We start from the raw sequence: 23866 nt of genomic DNA, 5'->3' as shown, positions 1-23866 counted from the left end.
GATCTCCTGTTTCATTTATTAATACCCTCCAGCTACTAGGTATTAGAGGCATTACCCCTGTTATTTTTGGTATTAAACTACGTACCCAACAATTAGAAACATTCATGCTTTTTGCATGCCAACATTGCCTTGCCAAAAAAGTGTTAAAAGATGGTGACCAATCTTGTTCATTTTTACGCATTTCTTTACTCTCTCACTTATGTAAATTTACAGTTTGATTAACAGGTTGGAAGTATAATTTAATACTAAGCAATACAATAATAGTTAGTATGATAGCTATTATCAATTTAAAAAAAACATCTTTTAAATAGAAATTCTATTGTTGAATCATTTTGCCTTTGGTCATCCGAAACTGGATTTCCAAAAGGATGTATTTTAAACCATGTCAATTTCATTATGGTTTTCTCTGATGGAAACCTACAAGAGAATACATTTAATCAAATTTACATTACTTTTAACCCGCGGTGGTGGTGCTGTGGTAGCGATGTCGCCTCACAGTAAGACGCTGTCCTGTTCAATTCTCAACTAGAGCTTCTTCTGCATGGAGACATGCGTGAATGGGTGTACCTTCATTGAAGACACAACAACAACAACATTACTTAATATTTTTGATCATTCTTAGTTGATCTTTATGTACCGATATTGTTCTGTTTTTCTGTTTTCCTTTGATTTTGTACACTAATGGTCCAATTTGTTCCACTACTTCAAAAGGGCCTTGCCAATTGCTAGCCTATAGTCCTTCCGTTTGGAATGTTTTTACTAATACTTTGGTTCCACAGGGAAGGTTTTCTTCAGCTGGTAATATTGGCACCTTTTTCTATAGATGGAATGCTTGCTCTCTTGCATTATAGTCACATATACTAGTAAGTTGTTTTAGCCATTCCTGATGTTTGCTGATTTCTAGCATGGGCCTACCATTAGGTAAATATGGGTCAAATGGTAATTGTATGGGTATTTTGCGGCCTGTCATTATTTCATACAGGGAAATACCTGTTTTGCTGTTTGGTGTTGCTCGAATACCCATTAAAATACCAGGCAGATGATGTACCCCTGTATTGCCCTTTTCCAAGCATGCCTTTTTTAGACGTTCTTTTAACTTCTGATTCATACTTTCTACAATGCCATTAGATTGTGGATGGTATGGTACATGAAATCTTTGCTGTATGCCTTGTTTAATGAGATCACTAATGAACTGTGGGCCATTGTCTGACTTTATGACCTGTGGCCATCCCCAATGACAGAAAATATTTTTCCATAAGGCTTCTGCTGTTGACTTTGCTGTCATGGTTTTGGTAGGAATTACTTCTACCCATTTTTAAAAGACATCCACTACTAGATACCTGTAACCTCCCTTTGTTGTTGGTAATGGACCTACATAATCTATTTGAACTGCATACAATGGTCCATTCGCTGGCTATACTCAATGTAACTGAGGCCTTTTGCTTTTAGCATTCATCTGCAGACAGATTAAACATTCTTCTACAATCAGCTTGCAGACCTTTTTTAAATGTGGGTTCCAATACTTTTCTTTTGCAACTGCCCATAACTTATCAGTTCCTATGTGGCCCAGTATTTGGTGATTTAACTTGACCAACTGGCGTGCCAACTGAAATGGTACATATGGCAACTGCAGCCCTTTGGAGGTGGTGTATGCATAGTACTCCTTTGGTGGTATACCTGCTAATCTGCATTGATCAGTTTCTTCTTTTAAGCCCTGTTGTTTTTGTATATTTACAAGATCTTTTTCTATTGACTCTTCATCTAATTTTTTTTAAGACACTAACTTCTACACTGGCATACTCATATTTTGGAAGTTCTTTTCCATTTTGTGCTGCTTGTTTTGCCAAAGTATCAGCTAACACATTTAACCTGTAAGTTTCACTGGCTGGCTTTTGATGTGCTTTTACTTTTAAGATGCTATACTGTCCTTGTTGTTTTGACATTGTTATAACTTTATATATGTCTTTTAATGTTTCAGCATGCTGTAATGGTTTGCCTACACTATCCACAAATCCTCGCCTTACCCAGGTTTCCATATGCAGTCTTAAAGAATTTAGTACGTAAGCAATATCTGAAAAAATGTTAACAGGATTGTAATACTTTAGCACATACAGTACTGTCTCCAGTACATCTCTTTGAGCTGACATATGCCCTGGTAACTTGATTAGTTCAGGAGAACCCAGCTGTGGATTCTCTGGAACTATGGCAAATCCTGTACAGTATCTGCCTTGGTCCCAATAACGTGCTTCATGCAGAAAGATGGATGGCTTAAAGTGATCAAAATCAGATGCTAAAAATTGCACATCAGGTGACATTATCTTTTCTAAATAGTAGTGCTGTTTTCCTTCGTATCCCATGTGGTTTGACAAATAGTATATTTGTCCCCTGTCTGTATAGTAACAGTTTTCATTCCAAAAAGTTCCATCCATTTTGCAAAGACTGCTTGACTAATACCATCTGTAATTTTATTCATTTTAAAATTGTCTATCAGAGCTTTTACTGCTTGATGTGGTGTTTGTACTATAATGCTGTAAAATACGGTCAAATATTCAGTTTGTCTAATACCCCAGTAAATGGCTAATAATTGCTGTATACATGGATGCTAGCCCACTTCCACTGGAGTCATCTTCCTGCTAAAGAAAGTGACTGGGCGTAATGTTTTTCCATTCTGTTGTCGCTACCATGTGGCCATTCCTGTAGTTGTACCACAGACAATGTTTTTTTTTTTCTGCTGTTGCTTTTAGCACAAACAGTAACCTTGGTGTGGGTGCTATTAATTCTGTAGCTTGTGCTAGTTTTACTTTTATTTGTGAAAATGCCTCCTCTTCATGAGATCCCTACTCTAAAAAGCTGGAATTCTTTTGTTCCTGGAACATTTTGTATAGAGGAGCAGCCACGGCTGCATAATCCTCTATAAATTCCCTATTGTAATTCATGATTCCCATGAATTTATGTAAGTCTGCTGTAGTCAGTGGCTTTTCCATTTGTAAAATGCCTTGTACACGTATAGGGCAAGGAGACCTTCCTGTTGGTTTTATAATAGTACCTAGAAACTTAACTTCTTGTGACATAAACTGAATTTTTTCACTTTTAACCTTAAACCCTGCTTGCTGTAGAGTATGAAAAACTCTCTTAAGAAGCCATACATGCTCCTCTACTGTTTCTGACTGAATTAAAATATCATCAATGTAATGTATTACTGAATCATCCTTTTCCAAATGTTGTAGAATGGATCCTACTGTCTGATGAAAAATAACCGGACTATTTTGAAACCCTTGTGGTAACCTTGTCATGACATATTGCTGTTTTTTTAAATGTAAAGGTAAATCTTGGCCAATCTTTTTTCCTGAGTGGTACTGCAAAAAAGCCATTTGCTAAATCTATTACTGTAAACCACTTACTTTGTGGCTTAATATGTGCAGCCAACTCTGGGACTCCTGGAATCAAATGTGCTCTAGGAGTAGTATATTGATTAACCTTCTGTAAATCAATAACAAGACGATAACTGCCATCTTTTTTTCTTAACTGGCCAGATTGGTGAATTTGTAGGACTGTTGCCCTTTTATATAATCACTTCCTTTTCCCATTCTGCAGTACATTTTTCCATATGTTCTTCTGCTTCCCTAGGAATAGGATATTGTTTTTGAAAAGGTGGTATATAGTCCTGATCACTTCCTACCCTTACTGGGCTTTCTAGTTTCCCACAATCACTGGGAGCCTTGGACCACAGATTTGGGAATTGCTGTTGTAAATGCTTCCATACATCCTCACTGTCTGTATTTACATAGCCTGTAGGTTTTTCAGGTTTGTCAGGTAAAGAGATTCCATAGCAACCTATACTTTGCTCTTCCTCCCTTTGTTGTTTGTCTCCCATCCACAGAATTTCATTAGGTTAATCAATTACTAAGCCCAAAGGCCCTAGAATGTCCATACCAATAATGGTATTTGTGCAAGATGGATGCATTAAAAATGCACCCTTCCATGTCTGTCCCTCTTGACTAAACTTTATGTCCACATTTTGGCTACTCACTGCATAGCATCCTGTGCCATGAAATGCTGAAATGCAAACCATTTTTATAGGATTTACTGGTAACTGTTTGTGACAGATACTGCTGCTCCTGTGTCTATTAAGACATTTTTCCACAGTGACCCCTCTACCCAAATATCAATCAGTGGTCGTCCATCTCGACCCTTTTTAAAGGTAGTCAGGAAAGATACCAGAGTAGGGGGGGCATACCCCTATTATAAGGAAATCCACTCATCCTCCCCTTTATTATCAAATGCAGTATGACACACCTCATGTTTTTGCTTGTCATCTTCCTCTGTGTCTGAATGATCTACATATTTAGGTTTTTCAATCTCTTTTTTTAACTGTTGCCTAGCTATTCCTTCTGCCTGTTCTATCAAATGTTTCGGATTTACAGGCGAAACCATTTGAAAATCTACAGGGCATACTTCCCCTTTTCCTGTATATTGATGGCTCTTGTAACTGTCTTTAACAATATTGTAAGGTTTTTGTACATAATCCTGCTTTTCTGACTTTTCTTGTAAATTTTTTTGCTCTCTTTTTGGAAACACCCCCTGTTCTTCCTTCTTTTTGCGCCAGGCTTTGTAATGATCACAATTTTCCTTAACATGTCTTATTTGTTTTACAAAACAAGCATGTTGGTGCCTTTTGCTCATTACCTGTGCATGATCCTGGTACTACAGACATAGAGGCAGGAGCTGGTGGTGCTGACGCAGCTCTTTCTGCTGGTGGTTGGTCACACTACCTTTGCCTTCCCCTGTTTTTTTACCTCACCAATTACTTCAAATGGCTCACTGTTATCTTCAAATGCAAAGATATGATGTGAGTATAATGTCCCATCATCGGCCATAGTCCGTCCCCTCATTAGTTTTTTTATACCAAATCAGTGAGGGTATCAGAATTTTCTTCATAGATACATTTAATATCCCTTGGAACCCCTTTAACTTGTTTTAAGAAGCAATGTATTAGCTGTTTTTGTATTTCTCTTTTTCCCATGTCTCTTGTCGGTTTTTTGATATATGATTTGAAACACAAGTCTAAAATGTTCACTTTGTTCCATTAATTTATCTGTGATAGTCATTTTTAAATTATCTAATAATTTGACTGTGAGAGGCTGCCCTTGTGTAAATGCCATTAAAATGGCTGTCATATGTCCTGCTTTAGTGTTTAACTGATAATCATCTTGTTTTAATTGAATGAAAGTTTTAAAACATTTGGGAATGAAAATCCAGAAACATCTAAGTAATGCATCTGTCCATATATCAGATCCTGCTGTATATGCCACCCATTCTTCAGATGCAAGCATGTTATAAAATATGCCTTGTTTATCATTCCACTGAGGTAAACTCTGTAATAATCTAGACAATGTATATAAATCTGTAGTGGTTCCCTGTCCCTGTTCTATAATTTGGACTGGTTTTGTGTTTTTTAACTCTTCCTTAAGCTGGGATATCAAAATAGTATTTTGGAGGTTAGCCTCTGTTAATTCATCTAATTCATCTTCCTTTTCCTTCAGACACTGTTTAAGATCTGTCATTTCTACCTGTAATTGTTTAAGGGAGGTATGATACCTGTTATTAGATTTCTCTGTTGACTGCAGGGCTCCTGTGCACTTTTGACAGAGGTCTTGGATGTCATTTCTGAACTTTTTAAACTCACTTTGTTTTTCTTTTAAAAATGTATTAAATTCTTCTGTCAATGTATCATAAGCTTTGTTTCTGTCCTCATCTGTATGTGTAGCTGTGGCATCATTCTATGTTTGTACATAATTTTTAAAGGGAGTTACAAGATCTACAGGGGACTCTGTCAATAACAGATTTGATTGTTGTTGTAATTCAGAGATAAATGTACTGACAGGACATAACTGCTTTACATCTGGATATAATGAAAACTCTTTACCCTTAGTTAATTCTGTATCATGAACAGATCTGTCTTCACAGTCTATTGTTTAGCAATATCATGCAATACTTTTTTTATGGCATAATACACAAAATGCAGTTTCTCTTGAATCACACCATAAACATTTACTATGATATACTTCATTTTTTGTTGCAAATACCAATCAAATGTTACAATCCACTTACATAATGCCTGTATGTCAATTTGCCCTAATAAGGTTTTATACTTACTGATGTGTTGTGTATACCAGCATTGCAATTTACTCCATATTTTATCTGGTTGTTCTGTTACATTAAGAGCAAAACTGGACTTACATTTGCTGAAATTCTGTCTGATAGCATCCATACTAAAAATGTGACACAGAAAAAAGTCTTACCACTGAGCAAGAAAACAGATGATCAGGCTGTTGTTGCAGATGGCTGGAAATTTTTCAAAGTCACTCAAGAAGCTGGTGAAGCACAACAGGCAGCGGACTGCTGTACAAAGTAGATATCCACCTTTTCTTGGAAAATTTGTGGCACTGCGACTTTCCAGCACTGAGGCTCAATCTGGATTCAGACGTCTGAAAAAACTTTACTACTGCAAGCTGCATAAACTGGAATACTTCTGATTAGAAATTACACATATGTACAAATGTTAGTTACTGCAATTTGACTGAAGTGACCTTCTGCAGGGCGTACCACTCCCTCTGTGTTCTAGGTTTGACTCCTGGTTGGCTCTCCATTGAAAAATGATATGTTGCTGCTTACTGTGATGGATTTGAAGTCTTTTTAAGACACTCAGTCTTGCTGGCTGGATTCTGCTGAAATCAAAGTCTGGTTATAGTTGCATTTACAGTCGTGTTGCACACAGAAGCTTGCAGAATGTACACTGATAAAAGAATATACTTTGCAGCACCCAACTCAGAGCAGTAACAAATAGCTTTTATAACAAACCACATGTACTAATGTTACAGCTTTTAGTTATTCTACTTTACTTATCAATCAGCATGGATGTTATAACAGTTACCTTGGGACAAATGCGTCCCTACCAATACCCCTAACATAACTGGAGTACAGATCTTTATATACAATTTTAGTCATGTACACACATATACATTTCCTCTTGGTATTCTATTTTAGAAAAGTGCTCATCCTGTAGAAACAATACTGATTGTTGCAGATGCTGACGCAAATGCTGACTTCCTAATATTATTTTTAAGCTTCCTTGTTTAATAATGTCCTGTCACATTTTTGCTGAATTTATAAGAGGCCAGCTTTTCTGACAGTGTGAACATCCTGTTTTTGTCTTTAGTATTCTATTTGGATCTTTGTATAAGAACATCTGTTCTTGTGCAAATGCTGATAAGTGCAGAAAAGCATGTTTTTTAAGGAAACACATTGTAACAGTGTCTTTAAAAAAGCAGATTTTACATTTTTGCTCTCACTGACAATGAAATGCATACATCCTGTTTTTAAGTCTGTAAGGAAAGATGTCCATTCAGCAGATTTCTTATTTTCCAAGTCACAGTCATTTAGTATGGATGCTAATCACATATTGCTAAACTCTATTTCTACATTTAAGCAAGCTTTATCTTATACCTTATTTATGTTGCATATTTGTAGCAAAGTTACTTTCAACCCTAGTATATTGTTGAGCACACTAACAGGGAGGACATGCAAACTCCACACAGAAGGCGCTTCAGCCGAGAATCAAACGGGAGAACCTCTTGCTGTGAGGCAACAACGCTACTGCTGCACCAAAACAAATGTAATACTAGAAAAGATATAAAATAGAAGTGATCAAACATTAAATAGCTTCAAATCAAAATTAAATGCAGAGATGAGTGATACTCAGAGCAATGCAGACCACACAAACACTTCAGCTAACTACAGATATTTCTATCTCCATCAAAGACCAAACATCCTCTCTATACTAGCACCAGACCCTCACTTACATATTCTATTAACTAATAATGCTTGTAATATCCTGTTTCATCACTCTGCTAATACTCCTCACACATACTAGCGCACTATCCTCTCAAACTTCAACAAATTATTCCTCCTCAGTTACTTCCACCTCCATACATCTGTCTCAGCCTAGCAGTTTCTCTAACATTTCCACTCGGTTATTTCACAGTACCCTAACATACCACTCGGCTCCTAAAATCCTTGCCACTCCACATACCAAACCATACTTTAAACCACTTACAACTGTTGTTACAAAAAATAATGCACTGTGCTCCTATCTTATTTCTATATTATAACAATACAGTGACATCCACCCAAATTCTGGTCCTTACCCTAACTTATACCCTAGAACATGTTGTAAAAACTTAAGTATAATGACACTAAACCTTAGAAGCCTATGCAACAATATGGTCCCTTCCATGCCTGGATTCACCAGTACAAACCAGATATCCTTGCCTTAACTGAAACTTGGCTAAATTCTCATGTAAATGACTTGGAAATCATACCCTCCAACTTAAGCATAGCAAGATTTGATAGAGCTCATAAGAAAGGTGGAAGAGTAGCTATTCTTTACCCTGACACCTTTAATATCACACCTTTTACTAACAGTGTCCCCACATTAACTAATGCAGAGATACTTATATCCTTTCAAAACCTTAATAAGACCAAACATATCTGTGTCATAGTACTATATATATTCCCCAGGTCAAAATATACCCTTACTCGAAGACATACTATTTTGGATCTCACAATTAATCATGAGATGACCATTTTAGATGATGTTAACATCAACTGGCAAACATTGTCTTCTCAAAATCCAACCAATAATATTAACCACTAAGTTTTTTCTCAAATCATCAATTATCCTTCTCGATGCAGTAAAGACTATACCCAACAATCCGCTCTACACTGGATTACTGTATCCCATTCTGGTAATTTTACTACTACAGACACACTTCCCAATACCCTAAGTGATGACCTACCCACGTATGCCCTCAGAACCACCACTCACCTACCAAAAAAAAAACTCCAAAAAGTGTCTGAAATCTACCTAAATTTCTCAAGACAAATTCAATGAATTATTGAAAAATATAAATTGGTCAGTTCTGAAACATCTCCCTCTAGATGCAGCAGTACAGCACTTCAGCACTACTTTTGTAAGTATACTTAACACCCTTGCTCCAATACCCACAAAAAGAATTAAAAACAAACCTGTTCCTTGGTTAACCTAAATGTAAAAATCTCATGAAAAAAGGGGCATAGCCTGGGATCACTGGAAACAAAATAAAAATAAGGAAAATCTACTACTATTCAGACAACTTTGCAACCAAGTAAAGAAGCAAGTATGCAAAGAGAAACAGTTATATTACACCCACATCCAACATGGGCATAGATCTAACCCTAAAAAATTCTGGTCCTCCAGCTCATTCCTACTTAACCCCAGAACCAAAAAAAGAACACTGCCCTTGCCCTGATGCCCCACTTTACAAATAGCTAATGACTTCATCACCCACTTTATACAGTCTATAGCTTCCTTGATCTCAAATTCGTCCATCCCCAGCTACAGCCCCTCTTCTTCCACATCTACCAACAATCCTGCCTCATCTTCACTCCCTGACCTTCACCACTATAACCACTCAAATCCCCATTCTAATAACTCAGTTTCTCTCATTAACCCATCCCTACAAGTCTCATAAGAAAACTGTTGGGAAAACTTAAACCTTGCTGTACCTCTGCAGATAACTTCCCACCAAAATACCTTAAATTAGCTGCTGATTCCATTGCTTACCCCATCAGTATTGTTATCAATAGATCCATCAATGAATCTAAAGTTCCCAACATCTGGAAAATGTCACATATTACTCCTGTCCACAAAGGGGAAGCTCTACTGAGATAACTAATTTCCAACCTCCAGCCATTCTATCTCCCATCTCCAAAATATTGAAAAATGCTTTTACCAACAGCTTATGCAACACTTACTACGTAACAACCTACTTAGCCATACCCAACATGGCTTCCATCTAGACCACATTTCCACAGCCCTCCTATCTTCACTGACACTGTAAATAGGGACAGAGATACAGGTAACTTTGTATCAGTATTATTTCTTGACCTATCAAAAGCTTTTGACCCAGTCTCACACATTATACTCCTGGCTAGGCTCTCCAACCTAGGACTTACACCTCCTTGCATACAGTGGTTTCATAGCTACCTAAACAATTGAAAACAAGCTGTAAAATGGCTAAATACCACCTCTCCCTTTCTTTGCACCCCCACCAGATTCCATCCTTGACCCCTTACACTTTAATATTTTTACAAGCAACCTGTACACTTCCTCATCCCTAGGAACACTCATACAATATTCAGATGACTCTACTATCATCTGCACCTCTCCTACACTTCTCAACTGCACTCTATCACACAACAAACTTTTACTTCCACTGAAACTTGGCTTACTAACTCTCAACTTTTTCTTAACCCTAAAAAAAAAAAAAAAAAAAAAAAAAAAACTTCTCATTATGCCAAAAACATCACTCTCTTGACATAAACCAGTTCAAAATTCTTTCTGTGGACAACACTGTTAATGAATAGTCCTCCACACTAAACTGCTAGGAGTCATTATTGACAATTATACCATGACCCCCCCCCCCCAAAACGTGCACGCTGATTGGCCAGCATGCACATTGTAAATCGAGTTATACTCATGGAAAAAGGTCCGGTCGCCCGGACTTTTTTCCATTAGTATAACTCTACTTTTAAAACACTGTCTCGCTATGTTAAATGGGTTTAACATAGCGAGACAGCTTTAAAATAAGCAACGGAGATCTCCATTACTTATTTTAAAGCTGTCTCGCTATGCTAAACCCATTTAACATAGCGAGACAGGTTTTAAAAAAAAAGCAACTGACATCACAATAAATAAATAATTAAATAAATGCATTCCTTGCACGAGAAGAAGGAATGCGTTACACAGCCCGTACAGCTGCAGCTGCTCTTCCATAGATTATAGTTGCAGCGGCTATGCTTTTCAGGCACTTTGCACTACGGCAAAGTGCTGATGCAGCCTTTTGGTTTCGGCGATGTAGCTCACAGGCAAATGTCTCGCGAGCTACCCGCCGGAATCCATATATATATATATATATATATATATATATATATATATATATATATATATATATATATATATATACAGTAAGCATCACATGATCACACAAGTGCAGAAAATACAAGTTATGGAGTCCATACTATAAGAATATAACAGAAGACTATTTGTAATTAGATGTAAACAAGTTAGAACACAACAGAATGTAGTTACAAATGTTTACACAAAAATAGCTGAATGTATTTGAAACTTGATTACTCTTCTGATGTTTGATAGTGACAGAGATATCTAAAGATTATTTCAGGGGGAGGTGTTTCAGTTCACTTTGTATAATCCCATAAAGTTTGCTTTTGAAAATTACCTGGTTACTACTGAAAAAACATGCTTGAGGAAACAAGTCTTTGTTACTATTTCTTTTCATTTTATGTTATGATCTGGTAGCACAACAAGACCACTAGACACAAAAGCATATTTTGCTAGTTATTTGTGAGCAGGGAAGCACCTAAATGACTAAGCCCAGCATTCCACTAATATTTGACTAAAAGTCTTCCTAAACATAATTAATAAGTCATTTGTGAACATAAATATACCAGCTTATTAGGTCAGCATCATGCTAGCACATCAGCAGACACATTAAGAATGTAAGGTGGACCGCACTGAGGTTCGTTAATTAAGATCTCTGCTGCAAAAGCACTGAGGTCTAAAGTTCAGTCCTAATCCACTGGTTACTGTCATTGTGTAGTGTGCGTGTTCTCCTTGTGTGTGTGTGTGTGTGTGTGTGTGTGTGTGTGTGTGTGTGTGTGTGTGTGTGTGTGTGTGTGTGCGTGTGTGTGTGTGCGCGCGCGCACATGTGGGTGTGCATGTGTTCTCTCGAATTTCCTAATGTCTCTCAAAAAACTTATGGCTCAGATTGTGGTTAAAATTGGTCAGATGTGGACCAACTTATGTACCCAGTTAACAGTTGATACTTTTGCACAGTCTAACCACTGCATGATTCATAGGCCAACTTGGGATCTGAGAAAGCTTGTGATGAATAAACAAAAGCACTACTTAGTTAGCAGAAGCCACCAAAAGGCTCTGTTAAATGATAGGCGAGGTGGTTGTTTTGCTGTTCTGACAATTTAAAAGTATTTTAAATAATGAATATTTATTAAAACAACATAATATTTGCTGACCAAAAAAAAAATAAATAAAAAATAAAATGTGTAAACCATTTTGTAAAATTCAATCTGGTAGCATGGAGACCCATGCAGATTGATTGAGTATGAGTGTATACATAAAAAGCACAGACTAAAAGGTAACAGAGTATTTGCAACACATAAGAGTTTCAAAGGTTAGACACATCTTGAATCTTCTGCTCATATGGAGGCCCGAGGCTATGCCTCTCTCTCTCCTTTGTCTCCATGTTTGTTTTAGTCTTTTAGTATTTATTCATAGTAGGTAAAAGGTTATCTCTATGTAGCAGACCAACATCTCTGTGTAAAACACTCAGACCTTTAACATCAATCAGCTTTAGATACCATAACAAACGACACCACCTCCCCAACCCAACACCAAAAAACAACCCAAATAGCGATTAGACACATGAGCTTACCAAGCACTACTTGTGAGCATTCCCATACAAATGAGGATGGGTCTAACATCCTATCAGATGTCTTCATTATGAGCAGGTGAAATGCCAATCAAATGGAACTGGGTTGTCCCACAGTGTACTACTCCACCTGTTTAATAGTATATATAGTAGCATCAAGGTTATAGAAAGTTTAGATGTAAGAAATGGATCTGAAAAAGGATGACAGTGCTTATCCCAAAAAACTATAAAATGAATGATCTAGAGTTAGTCTCTTGTTTGAAGAAGGAAGATTTAGAACCGAATTTAATTTGTTTTTAGAAATAAAATTATTTAGATGAAAGGATTGCTCTAAATACTTGAACTGTCAACAATGATGTGTTGGAATCTTGGATGTTATGTGATCCTATCTCGCCTACATTCTGAATGATGGGTTCGGAGCCGATCCCTCGGCTCCGACTCGGCACGCTTATGCCAAAGAGCGAAGTCTCTTATTGGCTGAGCTTACTATATCCCAGGATGCACCACTACCAGTCCCCCAGATCTCGTTTGCCGCTTCCCTGCGAAGACGTGGTCTCGAGCTGGCTGGGCTAAGTAGTTTATTAAACTAACTTTTCTGTCAGTTTTTTGCTGTTTTTGTTCACTACAGCTCTTTTACCGGCTATCGCTAACTTTGTGCACGATTTGGATTTTGAATTGGTTTGTGTGATTGGGTTCAGTTTGTTTTCGTCCCCCCATCCATCAGGGCCTTCCGGACTGTTAACCTTTATACTTACAGGGTCTCTAGTAATTGTACAAATTGGTTAGAGTTACCTGTTCTTTTTACAGGAAGAGTTGGCATTAATTATTACTGTAAGCTTTAATTTATCAGCAGTAGAAATTTAGTGTACTTTCCTGTCAGAGTGACTAGATTTGTGTATCAACATGTCTCAAACCCCTAGGCCTTCGGGCTTTAAAAATGTTCAAATGTGGGTTTAAATGTCTATCACAGACGATCATTCGCTCTGTGTGTATATTGTCTCGGGGCAAAGCACTTGCAGGAGTCATGCAGTGTATGTCACGCTTTTTCCTCAAGGGTCCTCCAGGAGAGGAAAAATAAATTGATTTTAAGGGGGTTAAACCCTCCTTTGAAGAAGCCTTGGCATCCTCTCCTGCTCCACCAAAAAGAAAGGGCTTGGTTCCGACCAGTCCGTCGGACCCGACTGCAAGAAACTTAGGGCAGGCCTCTTCGACTCCAAAGACTTCGAGAACCGAGGTTGAAGAAGTGAACGTCCTGCCTCGATGCCACCAGTATCGACTCCTCTGTCTTCGGAGCCGATGGCTGGGGCATCGAGGCGGGTCACCGTCGGCTCCACTGCTCTCGGAGCCGACAAGGTCCGCGCAGAGACTTCTCTCTCCTCTCCTCGGTAGCGGCTACCGATGGAATTGCTGTAATCTACCTCGGTACCGATGGAATCTGCTGTGGTATTCCTCGCGCCGCGACCTCATCGATCAGTAAGCCTCGGGCGGTCCCCTAGCCCTTTGGGGCCGATGGAAGGCCTTCTCGAACCCGTTCTGTTTCCTCTGGATGTGTGATCGGTCTTGAGGATGTGGATTCTGATATCGACAGGGTGCTCCAAAGACTGTTCCAGTCCCCAGTCTTCCAAAATTTGTTTGGTTCCGACCCAACTGGTTTCGAGCCGATGACCTTCACGTTGGCCTCACATTCCTCCTCCGACCGCCTTCCTCCGTCGGAGCAGGTGCTGTTGGAGCCGGTGGAGATTCTAGGGTCGGCCGACCCTTACCCAACCCGGGCCCGGGTCCGAGTTTAGTACGCTGGACTTCTTCGGCTGGACCCGGGGTGATGTTTGGGACCTATGCTTTCGGTTCGAGCCTCCCTCGGTGCTTCGGCTGGGACTCCCGTCGGCTATCACGGCTCCGAGTCGGACACTCCCAGGATTCTGGGGTCCGGCTTTCAGGGCCATGAGGAGTGCCTTGGCCAAGTCCTCTTGACCATCTCTCCGGTTTACCAGCACCTTCCCTGGGCGTGGAGACTGGGTCTTTGGCTGTTCCCCTGTCCGTAGCCAGCGGAGCCCGAGGCCTGAGGTTACCCCAGTGGGGTTCCCTCCTCCTGAGGGTTATTCGAGTTATCTTCAGAGGAACCCCAAGGAAGAGATCGTGCAAGAGGAAGCACGTGGACTCCCCGAGTCTATTACATCGGACACTGATATGGATGATGCGGAGGGGTCCCAGTCGTCCTCGGATGATGTCTCATTTGCAGACATCTTAGAGATCCTCAAACAACGAGGCGGCTGGATATCCAAACCCCCTCTGCTGACGAATCAGTGCTCCTCAAGGCCTTTGGGGCTCAGCCCTCCGCCTCCTGGGTGTCTCCGCCCGACGAGCTTCTGGATTTAGTTTGTCAAGGGCGTGGGAACATCCAGATACCGTGGAACCAGTCCCTTCCCGTCCAAATAAATTCTTATCTGCTCCCCGAGAAGGAGTTCCTTACTAAAGGCGTGGCTGTAGATGCCATGGTGGTGGCATCTGCTACACAACAGGACGTGGCAGAGGCTTCAACGTCTATCCATCCTCCTAATAAGGAGTCTAGGAGTATGGATAGGCGGAAGCGCACCCTGACTTCAGCGGCCTTTACCTTAAGGTCTCTGAACTATTTGGCACATTTTACAAGGCTTCAGAGGGATCTGGTCAAGGAGTTGTCAGATTCCCTCTCGGTAACCTACCTGAGCAGCTAGCCCAGTCGGTTAGCTCTCAGTTGGCTATCCTTACGTCAATTTCTAACTCGTCCATGAGGCTCATTTCCTATGCGGCCGAAGGGGAGCGGCAGGCACAGGCGTGGCTCTCGTGACAAGCCTGGCTCCGCTTGTGTCAGTTTGCGGAGGCCTTCAAGTCTTCCTTCGCCGCTCCCTTTGATGGGTCCTCATTGTTTGGACCCAAGGTGAAAGACACCCTTACCGCTGTGAGCAAGAGGGAAAACGTTATCTGCCGTAGGGCCCGTTATTCCACTCCCTTTCGGCCTTACCCCAAGGCCAAAGGAGGGAAAATGTGGTTCAAAATCTGCAAGTTTTCTCCCAACAGCAGGAAGATTCCCGTCCAGAGGCAGAGGGCGGAAAATTTTTCAGGGAGACGCCGTCCCAGAGGCGGCAGAGGGCCCCGCAATTCTGGAGACCGCGAGTCCTTTCGTGGCTCTTCAGCCTCCCACACGACATGAGGGATTGCCCGGCTGTGCTGCTCCGGAGCCAGTCGGGTGTCGTTTTGCCAAGCACCTAGAAGCCTGGGAGTCAATCACTCAGGACAGATGGGTGCTTCGGATCATTGCCGGAGGTTACACCATCCCATTCAAAGACTCACCCCCTCCGTCCAAGAGAATCCCGGGCCCACCATCCAGTCAAAGGGAAATAGCAGCCGCAGAAGCTTTAAAGCTGCTAGAAAAAGGAGTCATCCAACCGGTCCCCACAGACCAGATCGGATCAGGAAATTACTCCAGGTTCTTTTAGTGCCAAAAGACAGGGGACCTGAGACCAATATTGGATCTCAGCAGACTGAACCAATCCGTCGAAATCCAGATTCGAATGGTCACGTTACAATCCATTCTCCCGTTGTTGGAGAAGGATGTTTGGATGTGCTCCATAGACCTCAAGGACGCCTATTATCACATTCCGATACATCAGGCGTCCAGAAGGTATCTGCGCTTCAGCCTGGGAGTCAGTCATTACCAATTTTGTGCTCTGCCCTTTGGTCTCACCACAGCCCCCAGGGTGTTCACCAAGTGTTTGGCAGTAGTGACGGCTCACCTGAGAAGTCTTGGATTCCAAGTGTTTCCCTATCTCGACGACTGGCTCCTGACTGCCACCACCAGGCATCTACTAATGGACAACCTCAAAGCCACCATCTCCCTGGGTGTTTCCCTAGGGATTACATTCAATTGGTCAAAGTCTGTCTTGCTGCCCTCTCAACCAACAAAATTTATAGGGGCAGAGATAGACTCAAGATTGATGCGTCTTTCTTCCTGCCGAAAGGATCCGAATCTTACAGGGCCAAGTTCAAGCTCTGGTCTCGAGATCCAAAGCCCCAGCCAGGATGGTCCTACAGGTTTTAGGCTCAATGTCTGCCACGGTTCTTTTAGTTCCTCTAGCAAGATTACACATGAGGATTCTTCAGTGGCTCTTGTCAACTCAATGGTCCTTTCAGGATCTTCCCCTCAATCATCACATCATGATTACGGAAATATGCAAAAGGGACCTTCGCTGGTGGCTTCAGACATCCAACTTGGATCAGGGAAAACCCTTTGTTCTCCCCCCTCCAGTAGTTACCCTGACGACAGATGCCTCCCAGATAGGGTGGGGGGGGCATTGTCTGGGCAGGCTAGTTCAGGGCTCCTGGCTTCCAGACGAAGCTCTTCTCCACATCAACGTGTTGGAGATGAGGGCTGTTCTTCTATCCCTACAGGCCTTACACAAGTTTCTTCCTCAAGGCATCATCGCCATCCATACAGACAACATGTCGGTGGTTTGGTATCTGAACAAACAAGGAGGGACCAGATCGTATCCCCTTTGCAGAGAGGCCATGAGAGTGTGGGAATGGGCTGTAGCTACCAACCGCTTCTTGGTAGCGACCCACATCCCGGAAAATCAAATGTATTGGCGGACAAATTAAGCAGGACAATTCTCTCTCCTCACGAATGGTCTCTAAACGGCAAAGTAGCAGCTCAGGTTTTCAAGAGATGGGGGCCGTGCTGCGACCTATTTGCAACGCCACAAAACACCAAGTGCCAGAAGTTTTTCTCCTTGATTCCACATCAGGAAGTACCAGCCATGGATGCTCTAGCACAACCTTGGCCAACAGGGCTACTTTATGCCTTTCCTCCAATTCCACTCCTTCCAAAAGTTATTCAAAAGCTTCTCAACTGGGGTCTTCAATGATTCTGATTGCCCCATACTGGCCTCGTCAGATATGGTTTCCTACCTGAAAAAGCATGCAGTGGACGATCCGTGGACCTTGGACCTGATCCCGGATTTGCTAATCCATCAGTCGGGACATTGGCATCAGTCCCTTCAATCTCTAAAATTGACAGCTTGGCTCCTCCACTTCCAACCTTAGTTAGAAGGCACACACTAGACCCGGAAGTTGTTCACATTTTATCTTCGCCCACAAACCCACCACTAACAAATTGTACCTCAGTAAGTGGAAGAGGTTTGCTATCTGGGCTCAACTCAAGGGCTTAGACCCTATCACTGCTCCTGTCCCAGAGGTTTTGAAATTCTTAACATCCCTGTTTAATCAGGGATCTTCTGTCTCAACTATTAAAGTCCAACTAGCTGCTATCTCGAAATTCCATGAATCCACGGATCCTCCTTTGATGAGCAGCAGACTATGCAAAACGTTCATTAAAGGTGCCAGTCTGTTAAGACCACCAGTTTTCATCCTGCACCTCCGTGGGATCTTGATTTGGTGCTTCGCATTAACATCTCCCCCTTTTGAACCGGCTGCTACATGCGAATTAAAATATCTGTCTTGGAAAACGGCATTCTTAGTGGCTATTACCTCTGCAAGGAGAGTCTCAGAGCTTCAAGCCCTGTCTATTAAACCACCGTGCTTGATTTTCCACAAGGATAGAGTATCACTTAGGCCTAATCCATCCTTTGTCCCCAAAGTCTGTTCTAGTTTCTGTCTTCAACAATCTCTAGAGCTACCAGTTTTCTTTCCAAAATTCTCTAATGAAGCAGAATATACTCTCCATAAATTGGATGTTCACAGACAATTACGCTTCTATTTAGACAGGACTCAGCAACTTCGTAAGTCAGACCAGTTGTTTGTGTCCTTCTCAGATAATAAATTGGGCCAAACCATTACAAAAGCTACAATCTCAAAATGGATCAGAGATTGCATAACTCAGGCCTATTCTTCTTTGAATAAACATCTTACATCATCTATCAAAGCTCATTCTACCAGAGCTATGGCTACTTCTATAGCCTTTCATTCCAAGCTCGCTATTTCGGAAATTTGTGCTGCGGCTACTTGGTCCAACCCGCACACTTTCATTTCCCACTACAAATTGGATGTGGCATCTAAAGGACGAGCATCATTTGGTTCCACGGTACTCAGGAGTGTTTTCCAGTGAGCCACCCAGGATTCAGGTGCTAGGGACGCTGTCCCATCATTCAGAATGTAGGCGAGATAGGATCACATAACATCTTTTAGTTATGTACTCACCATAACTTCAGATGTTTGGGATCCATCTCGCCTACATTCCTGATACCCACCCTCCTTCCCCCTGCCTTGCAGATCAGAAGAGATTGAACGGTTTTGAGTTCAACTGTTTTATCTTGTTTCATCTGACGATGTTATATAAGCAGGGTATGCGTGTGTGCATGTATGCGGACAAACTAGATCTGGGGACTGGTAGTGGTGCATCCTGGGATATAGTAAGCTCAGCCAATAAGAGACTTCGCTCTTTGGCATAAGCGTGCCGAGTCGGAACCCATCATTCAGAATGTAGGCGAGATGGATCCCAAACATCTGAAGTTATGGTGAGTACATAACTAAAAGTTTGTCTTGATGCATACTGCCTGTATACAGCCAAGGTGGCATTGGAATTACTGGAGTCTCCACTAGTGAGTGACCTTTGATTGGATATAAAATGAACAAGAATTAAACAGAAACAAATGGGATTATTTTTTTTCTCCTCCACATCAAATTCATGGTTATCCTTTTCTTAGTAGATCTGATGAGCTCAATTTAGGAATTAAACATAGATACTGTCCTATAAGCCACATTAACAAATATATACAGTGAGATAATTACTAAAGCAAAGGTCTACATTTCCCATAAATAAATATTTGTAACTCTAAAAAAGGCTTCTAACTAGTTTCATATGGGATGGAGGCAAAGCAGGAGTACTGTATGATTTTCTTGCTCTCTCATGTTATTCTCGATTAATTACACTGCCTCACCTATATAGCAGCAAGACTCAAAATCCTGTCTACACTCCTGAATGAGCAGACCACAGCTATTTGGAGAAGGCTTTTGGCTGTCCACTTTGGGAGTTTGAGTTGATTTTAAGTGAAAGTATCAAAGCAGCAAATACTGACAAGTTTTATTCCTGGTACTATCTCATATGTAATGGTCATATTAGTACCATGGGCTCAGGGGAAAACTGGTGCAATTACATGGTTTAATGACCATGTACCTGTATGATAGGCAGGCCAATGGTGGTCTCAGAGTTTTAGACTCTGTTGAGCTGTATTTTGCCTCCCATCACTGGATTTCTGGGATCAGCTTCTGATGGGGGAGGGAGTAATCATGTAGTTGGATTTTAGGAAGAACTTTGGGGCTTAGCTAGAGGATAATGACCTTTACAACTTTTTGTTGAGAAATTAAATATAGGAAACTAGGAACTTGTCTGGAAAGACTGGCCACCTTAGGTTGAAAGTGAAGGTAAAAATGATGTCCCATGCTGACTAGTGGGAGTATATAAAAATGTATAGAATATAGATAGAAATCAAAGTACACCTCACAAATATATATGGAAATAGAAATGGATCCCAATATGCAAATTTCTCAAAAGGTATGGGTAATATACTGGTTTCCCCATTTTGCTCCAAAGTCAAGAAGATTTTTGCTTCTTTGACTGGCCATGGTTTAAGTATCTCTCTACCGCTTACAGATTTTCCTTTACTTTTCCAAGGTGCTCCCTTTCCATTGGAGATGTGGTGCTGGGGCCCTTGGTAATTGGCTATATTTGTTCTGTGACTGTATTCAGCTTTGATGCTCCATAAGGATAAGCTGCAGGAATACTGTAATCTAATATGGCTAGGTCCATTTATTTATTCTGGGACTATATGCAGTTTTGATGCTCCATAAGGATATGCTGCAGGAATACTGTAATCTAATATGGCTAGGTCCATTTATTTGTTCTGGGACTATATTCAGCTTTGATGCTCCATAAGGATAAACTGCAGGAATATTGTAATATAATATGGCTAGGTCCATTTACACTGACCTCCTCCTTGTTTGATAGGCTTTGATGCCTCTTTTTCTCTAGATAATTTTCAGAAACATTTGTTTTATACTTTACTGTTAGCAGGAAGAAAAGCAATAGCCAGAGTTGGAAATGAAAAGGTCATCCCAAACATTCTGACAAAGAAAAGTATGTAAGATCTTTATGAATATGAAATTAAAATAGTAGTTATAAGCTCAAGAAATACAATATTTATGAAATGGTCTCCTTAATTGTAATTTGTAGGAGTTGATGAGTAGATATTCTAATGGGGCAATGACTTCTAGGTAGTTATTGTAGCTGTACTACTCCCTGTGTTTTTTTTGGAGGGGTGCTCATAATCTGTTATAATGTAAGAGTTAACTGAGGTTGTTCTGCTGCTTTGACTTGTGTAATTAATTTAATATTAGGTTATTATTTCATAATTATTTCATACTAAATGTTTAAATTTTCATGATAAAATACTTCCAGTGATTGATGGAAGCTTAATTAAATTTGCAAATATTAATCTTCTCATTTACGATGGCAAGAAACAAGTATTATATCTCTTCATGCCTGATCTGCAAGGCTATGGAATGTATCATCATGGAACTTATAAACAAAGACATTAGTAATCTCCAATGTCTGGACCCCACCCAGTTCGGGTTTGTAAAAGGCAGATCAAGTCTCCTAAACCTGATTGACTTCTTTGAAGCAGTCACCAAAGCCGTAGATGAGGGCAAGGTGGTTCACACAGCCTATCTAGATCTTGCCAAGACTTTTGACACCATCCCCCACTCTGGAATTATAGATAAACTCACTAAACTAGGTATAAATCCCTATATCACAAGATGGGTTGCCAACTGGCTCACTGACAGAACCCACACTGTGAAAGTGGCAGACTCCAAATCTGACTTCAGACCAGTGACAAGTGGAGTACCACAGGGTTCAGTCCTGGGTCCTCTCCTCTTTGGTATCTACTTTCCTGAAGTACAGGCTAACACAGAAGGTCTTTGGCTAACGATGTTCACAGATGACTGCAAATTAGGAGCCATAATCGAAACTCCTAATGATGTGGATATCCTAAAAAAATGGCCTCACTGAGACAGATGCCTGGTGTCAAAGCCATGGCCTCAAGCTCATTGCCAAAAAGTGCATTGTCATCCCCGTTGGTAAAAACTCTGTACCCATGAGCTACCACATAGGTGGTAGTCTACTTAACACTGAAGGTATGATAAGAGACCTAAGGACACAGGTGGACAGTAGTCTCTCCTTTGATAATCACATCTCCAGAGTAGTCAGGAGATCCTTCTACGTGGCACACCTCATCACAAAAGGTTTCTCATCCAGGAAAAAAGAGGTATTTGTTTCCCTCTTCTTGTCACTCATTAGACCCATTATTGAGTACAACGCCCCTTTTGGTATGTACCTCACAAGACATCTACAACAAATGGAAAGGCCGCAGAAATACCTCACAAAGAGGATTACCAGCCTCAAACAGATGTCCTACGCAGACCGTCTCAAAAAACTCCAGCTTTCCTCTGTCGCATATCGCCTAGTCAGAGACGATCTCTGCCTAACATACAAAGCTATGTCAAACCCAGAGCTGTTGGACATGCTGCACTTAAAGAAATCCCAATCCCTCTGAGCTACCCACTCTAGGGACCTTAACCTTGTCACCACAATAAACAGAACATGCTGGAGGGATAGATTCCTGTCCCAGAGACTTCCCATACTCTGGAACAAACTACCTATCTATATCAAACAAAGCTCCTCATTAGCACTGTTCAAGAAAAATCTTGATTATTGGAGGGGAAATAGAAAATTCACCCTGGGGATCACCTCTGGGGCTCTGCTCAACAGGGCCACAGGAAAATAATTTTCTTGGGTGTCGAAAGCCAGGGTACCTTTTTGGCTAGGCTTATATAGGCCCTAGGTCCAATAGCCTAGTACCTACCTATGAACCTATGATTTGAGCTAATGGAACACTAATTCATTGTTACAACTTGTCTTTGTTTCATCTCTGAATTTGTAATGATTCTTAATAAATTTGTTGAAAAAAAGTTAAGCATGATAAGCAGATTAAAATTAAAAAAAAGCTGTACAGTAACAAACAATTAGATCCAATTTATAGTAGCTAATAAACACAAATATAGAATACACAAGAGATAAAATACAAAGAATGGCATTAATCACCGAATATTGAGAAAAACATATATTTGAATATATATGACATTTGGGGAATAGACTTATGTATTAAATTATTTATTTATTTATTTCATTTGTTGTCCGGGAAAGTTCAACTGGACACAGAGTCCTTTTCATCGGAGGCCCATGGAAAAAAAAGCTTCAAATGATACATAGATAAAAATTTAAATAAGAATTTTTTTCTAGCACTTCATTTATTTCATCTTCAGAAAGGCATTCAGTGTAAAAAACAAATGAAACAAAATACACCATGCTAAGAAATGACTACAGGAAACTAAAATTGACTGGTAGCAGAGCTCAAGTAAAAAATAATGCTGAAAATCAGAAAAGAGGGACCAAGTTTTAAAAGTGAATGCTGCAATGCTACCAAAAATCATATTTTCAGATTATGGTTACAACCTGTATATGTTAAAATGTGGAAGTAATTGATAACACAAATAATTATCCTAGCCTTAAACTAAAATTTGTGTTTAGTGAAGAATAAACAGCTTAAAGCAGTGAACCTAACACTTGACTGGAATGAGCCTAAAATAAAGACTAAAGAACATACAGTAAGTCTAGTATATAACACAGACCATCAACAAACTACAACATTCAGTATCCATAATGCAATTATACTTTAGGCAAAAACATATGAAACAAGACTGTCACTTTGAGTGATAGAGTCCTTGCTATTCAATATTCGCAATGAAACTGGCTAGAAGAAGCCACAGATAAGGTGGCCAGTTCAACAACTGTTCAAGGCAAATCAGTTTGGGCAGGTCAACATTAATCTGTTTGGACCTGTAGTCTGTTGAAGTGACTGCTTTTCTTTTCAAATACAATTACTGCATTGCTGGTCAATGCATACAAGTAAAGGATGGCCAGATCTGGTAACAATTCCCTGTTTGCCCGCTTGTGTGCTGAAGATTATTTTTCTAACACTGGACAGTAGAAGCTTGCAATACTGCCTCTTGGGTGCTTTTGTTCTTCTGTGTCCATCCATGTGCAAAGCTGCAACCTTCATTTGCATGACTGACACTTGATCTAGTATGACAATCATCACCAAGATTCTTTGAGAACAGCACAGCATCCTGTGTAACAGCACAGGTCACCTTTTTACAAGAGGAGAGCACTCTGGTCTGGTGAGGAA

Source organism: Protopterus annectens, chromosome 1.part1 (genome assembly GCF_019279795.1).
Source record: "Protopterus annectens isolate FY-2018-M chromosome 1.part1, PAN1.0, whole genome shotgun sequence".
Lineage (NCBI taxonomy): Eukaryota > Metazoa > Chordata > Ceratodontiformes > Protopteridae > Protopterus > Protopterus annectens.
This window is presented reverse-complemented; position numbering follows the sequence as displayed.